This window comes from Schistocerca cancellata, chromosome 1 (genome assembly GCF_023864275.1).
Source record: "Schistocerca cancellata isolate TAMUIC-IGC-003103 chromosome 1, iqSchCanc2.1, whole genome shotgun sequence".
NCBI lineage: Eukaryota > Metazoa > Arthropoda > Insecta > Orthoptera > Acrididae > Schistocerca > Schistocerca cancellata.
Window position 1 is genome coordinate 1,198,017,382 of NC_064626.1, and position 5,578 is coordinate 1,198,022,959.

Sequence of the window (5,578 nt, forward strand, 5' to 3'; positions counted from 1 at the left end):
TGTTATTGGGCATATGATCAAAAATTTTTGCTCTGCATTTTGAACTCCTTTGTGAGTCACTGACAGCTTTAACAATGGGTAAAAAGGTCATTTTTTCCCTCTAGTGTTATAGGTATATACATCATTGTTCTCAAACTGCGATATATTATTTGTAACGAATTTCATTAGCGAATATATGTATTGTGACGGCACATTTAAAATGGTTGGTTCCTTGAAGAGGTACCTACATGACGACCGTGGGTGAACACCACATATTGTTATTACTGCTCGCCTCTGTGCAATCAATACTTTTTTTCTGTTGTGTACATAGTTCCGCATAGTCAGTGCGTACACAACTTTCCCACTAGAGCGCGCCCCACTAAGCACAACAGCGCAGGCGCAGCGCTCGTCCATCTCCGCACTACGAGATGGCGCTGCCTTAGAGACGGACCAAATTCTGCTTCCGCCGATCCGCATATTAATATGTAACGCAGCCAATAAGATTGCTGCTAACATAGAACCTTTTCTCCTCGCGGATCACACTCACGCTGTGATACCTGAACGCACAAGGTATTATAACGAGTGTACAGACCTCTGATTAGTCAGTCTGCATTTGTCTGCACCAGTCTGTACTAGTCTGTATTAGTCTGTACCAGTCTATAGTCAAGTTTCAGTCTGCACCTAAGAAGATTATCATATTCCTGTACATAGCCATGAAGATAAATGTATAGACACTTTGTCAAGTATCAGAGATATGTGAGAATAAGATTAACGTACCAAGACCAAAGGAACTTCAGATTGTCAATGGTAAATAGCATTCAGAATCAAGTTATGTAATGTTTATGCTTGTTATTATTTTAATAAATGTGTGTGAAAATTAATCAAGTTCTGTTTAAAGTTGGTCACCGTCAATCTGCTACTCTAAGCATGCAAGTGGCATTTGTATCGTCAGACCTAACGGCAGAAGATAAACACGCCACGATAAGACCACGCTGACTTCGTTAGAGCGACAAGTCAAATAATCTGATGGTGTGTGTACCGAAGGTCTTACAGTACGCACACCACACTTTCTACATGATGACTTACCCCAGAAAATTATTCCATAAGTCAGTATTGTGTGGAAATATTTAAATTATGTCAGAAAGCTGATAAGTTTGTTTCCAAGATTAGTAACTATGCGAAGAGCGAAAGTAGATGAACTTAAGTGTCTGGGAAGCTGACCAGTTCAAGTTTTCATCAACATGTACACCCAAAAATTTGGTGTATTGAGCCGTGTTTCCTGATTCCCGCTCATGTGCTACATGACTTGTTGGTATGATTCTATTTGTTGCACAGAACCGAATGTAGCGTGTTTATATATATATATATATATATATATATATATATATATATATATATATATATATATATATATATATATATATATATTCTATCATTTACCAACTTTTCTTTTGCTTCCTATCTAGTGGGATTTATTGTAACAGTAGTATCGTCTGCAAAAAGTACCAATTTTGCTTCTTGAATGGTAAGTGGAAGACCGTTTACATATATAAGGAGTAGGTGTTTGCCCAAAATTTTACCCTGTACCCTTTGCGATTTTTTTATGGCCACTAAAATTTTCTACTTTGCGACACTGAATTATTCAGCACTACCTTTTGCCTTCTGATTTTTAGGCTCGATTCAAACCAGCTGTGCGAGAAAGCTATCAATTTCATTAAATTTGAGTATTTCTAAGAGAGTATCATATTTATTCCACAGGTCGTAAATGGATGCGAAACAAGCAACAAATCCGAAATAAGTGTTGATTTTAAGGTTAGTGGCAGACTGGTCGCAGGCTTGTAAATGTTCGTATACAGAAATGCGAAAGTGCAGAAGGGCTCTGCGTCTATAGCCCTACAAACGTTTGACGGCTAGTTAAGGAGTAAGAAACAGTCGCCCCTACAAGACGTTAGTAGCTCTATTATAAATGATGTACAACGTCGTGAGTCGAAAGCGAAACACATTAACATGAGGGATGAGTACAGCCCTCTGAGATGCACGACTTTTCCCCGCCAGGTACGTACCGCAGTATAAATGACGAATATGCAGTCGCAGCAAGCCGTGCAGCGATGCTCGGAATCCTACCACAACGATGTCAGTCGCTGCCGCCCACTGGGCACGAGACACGCGTCTTCATGTGTAGTCTGAGGCACGCGCAGCCAGGGGCATGTTTCACAAACGTGCAGGACAGGCGATCGCGGAGGGAGGAGTGTTCCCTATGTCCAGTGGACGTGATGGTGGGAGGGTGGGGGACGGGACGAGTAAGGTAGGGGGGAACTGCGATGCTACTACGGCGAAACCGCTAATCAATCGATGAATAGTAATTACACATATCTGGCGGTGTAATTGACCAGCGTACAGCTTGTCAGTGACCCGGGAGCGCCCACGAGCGTGATTCCGGTTCGCAGCACCGAGTGCGCTGCATGTCGCTACTCTGTGGAACGGTACGCTAGAGGATACTAGATTTGAAGTCGGTGTGAGTTTCGGCATGTTGGTGGAACGACGCAAACATTTTTGCGCCGACGTACTCAACAGCGAAGGAACACTCGCGCGCCTTGCAACCACAATCTCTATTAACTGATGTTATTGTATACTACAACATTGTACATCTACATACATACTCCGCAATCCACCATACGGTGCGTGGCGGAGGGTACCTCGTACCACAACTAGCATCTTCTCTCCCTGTCCCACTCCCAAACAGAACGAGGGAAAAATGACTGCCTATATGCCTCTGTACGAGCCCTAATCTCTCTTATCTTACTTTTGTGGTCTTTCCCCGAAATATAAGTTGGCGGCAGTAAAATTGTACGGCAGTCAGCCTCAAATGCTGCTTCTCTAAATTTCCTCAGTAGCGATTCACGAAAAGAACGCCTCCTATCCTTCAGAGACTCCCACTCGAATTCCTGAAGCATTTCCGTAACACTCGCGTGGTGGTCAAACCTACCAGTAACAAATCTAGCAGCTCGCCTCTGAATTGCTTCTATGTCCTCCCTCAATCCGACCTGATAGGGATCCCAAACGCTCGAGCAGTACTCAAGAATAGGTCGTGTTAGTTTTTTATAAGCTGTCTCCTTTACAGATGAACCATATCTTCCCAAAATTCTACCAATGAACCGAAGACGACTATCCGCCTTCCCCCCAACTGCCATTACATGCTTGTCCCACTTCATATCGCTCTGCAATGTTACGCCCAAATATTTAATCGACGTGACTCTGTCAAGCGCTACACTGCTAATGGAGTATTCAAACATTACGGGATTCTTTTTCCTATTCATCAGCATTAATTTACATTTATCTATATTTGTAGTTAGCTGCCATTCTTTACATCAATCACAAACCCTGTCCAAGTCATCTTGTATCCTCCTACAATCAACGACGACGCCTTCCCGTACACCATAGCATCATCAGCAAACAGCAGCACATTGATGTCCACCCTATCCAAAAGATCATTTATGTAGATAGAAAACAACAGCGGACCTATCACACTTCCCTGGGGCACTGCAGATGATACCCTCACCTCCAATGAACTGACTGATTTACACATTTCTTAATTATGAAAAAGAAACACGAAATTTCGAAATCTGTCAAGCGTCATAATGTACTTACGCAGTGAAAGAACAGCATGGACCGTATTTCTTTTTTAACCACGACATCTGTAACCTGATGAGGACACTACCGCAGAAGGAATGAAAAAAAAAAGCATACCACATTTAAAAGAACGCAGCCTTCACCCAAGGTTGACCAAGTGCTGCAGAAACTCGAAATTTAGCACGAACTTCAATGCGAGATGCTTTTAATAGTGTCTACAGCGAAAATCTGCCTCGAAATCCGGCAGAAAACCCAAAGAGATTCAGACCGAATGTTCATTACGCCAGTGCAAAGACGCAGTCAATACATCCACAACGCAGTAACAATCGTGATATTATTGATGACAACGCCACTAAAGCAGGGTTAATAAACACGGTTTTTTCGAAATTCTTTCAGAAAAGAAGACGACGTAAATGTTCCAGAAATCGAATCAGGAACAACTGCCAATATGAGTAACTTAGAAGTATATATCGTTCATGATGCGAAGCAGCTTAAAACATTAGCGTAAAGCAAAACTTCCGGTCCAGATTTTATACCGGACAGGTTCCTTTCACGATACAATAGTTCCATACTTAACAGTCATACACAACCGCTTGTACGTAGCTAGATCCGCAATCAGAAACTGCAATTTTGCAGTACTAAAGAAAGGAAATAGAAGTAATTCGCCGAATTACGGAGCAATTGCTGTAAGATTTTGGAACGTATACTGTGATCGAACATTATGAATCACCTCAAAGAAAACTCTTTATTGACAAGCAGTCAACACGCATTCAGAAAATGTCGTTCTTGTAAGAGACAACGTGCTCTTTATTCTCACGAAGTAATGACTGCTATCGACAGTGGCCGTCAAACTGGTTTCTTAGATTTCCAACAGGCTATTGACACCGTTCCTCACAGCCGGCCTGGGTGGCCAAGCGGTTAAAGGCGCTACAGTCTGGAACCGTGCGACCGCTGCGGTCGCAGGTTCGAATCCTGCCTCGGGCATGGATGTGTGTGATGTCCTTAGGTTAGTTAGGTTTAAGTAGTTCTAAGTTCTATGGGACTGATGACCATAGAAGTTAAGTCCCATAGTGCTCAGAGCCATTTGAACCATTTCGTTCCTCACAAGCGACTTCTAATTAAATTGCGTTCTATGGAGTGGAGTCTCAGGTGTGTGACTGGATTCGCGATTTCCAGCCGGAAATGTCTCAGTTGGTGGTAACTGACGAGAACTCATGTAATAAAACGAAAGTAATATTTGGCGTCGCTCGAGAAAGCATTATAGACCCTCTGTTGTTCCTGATCGACGTGAAGGTTTAGGAGACAGTCCGAGCAGTTCTCTTACACTGTTTACAGATGATGCTGTCATTTACCGTCAGGTAATATCATCGGACGATCAAAACCAATTGCAAAATGATTTAGATAAGATATCCGTATGGTGCGAAAAGTGGCAGTTAACTCTAAATTGCCGGCCGGAGTGGCCGAGCGGTTCTAGGAGCTACAGTCTGGAACCGCGCTACCGCTACGGTCGCAGTTTCGAATCATGCATCGGGCATGGATGTGTGTGATGTCCTTAGGTTAGTTAGGTTTAAGTAGTTCTAAGTTCTAGGTGACTGATGACCTCAGAAGTTAAGTCCCATAGTGCTCAGAGCCATCTGAACTATTTTTGAACTCTAAATCATGAAAAGTGTAATGTCATCCACATGAGCACTAAAACGAATCTGCTAAATTTCAGATACACGATAAGTCACGCAAATCTGAAGGCTGTAAATGCAACTAAATACTCGTGAAATACAATTACGAATAACTTGTATCGGAACTATCACGTAGATAATACTGTGGGGGGGGGGGGGGGAAACAAAAGATTGCAATTTATTGGCAGAACATTTGGAAAATGTGATGGTTTTAATAAAGATACTCCTTGCAATACGCTTGCTTGTACGTCTACTTCTGGAGTACTGCTGTGCAGTGTGATATCCGTGTCAGATAG

The 5,578-nt window shown here is 42.5% G+C and overlaps 1 non-coding gene across 1 annotated transcript; it reads left to right on the forward strand.

Annotated features, from left to right (window-relative positions):
• Window positions 1-4,509: 4,509 nt before the first annotated feature.
• Window positions 4,510-4,593, forward strand: Trnas-gga (transfer RNA serine (anticodon GGA)). Its single transcript is given in 2 exon segments — window positions 4,510-4,549; window positions 4,559-4,593. It is a non-coding gene; the product is annotated as a tRNA-Ser (tRNA).
• The last annotated feature ends 985 nt before the right edge of the window (window positions 4,594-5,578 follow it).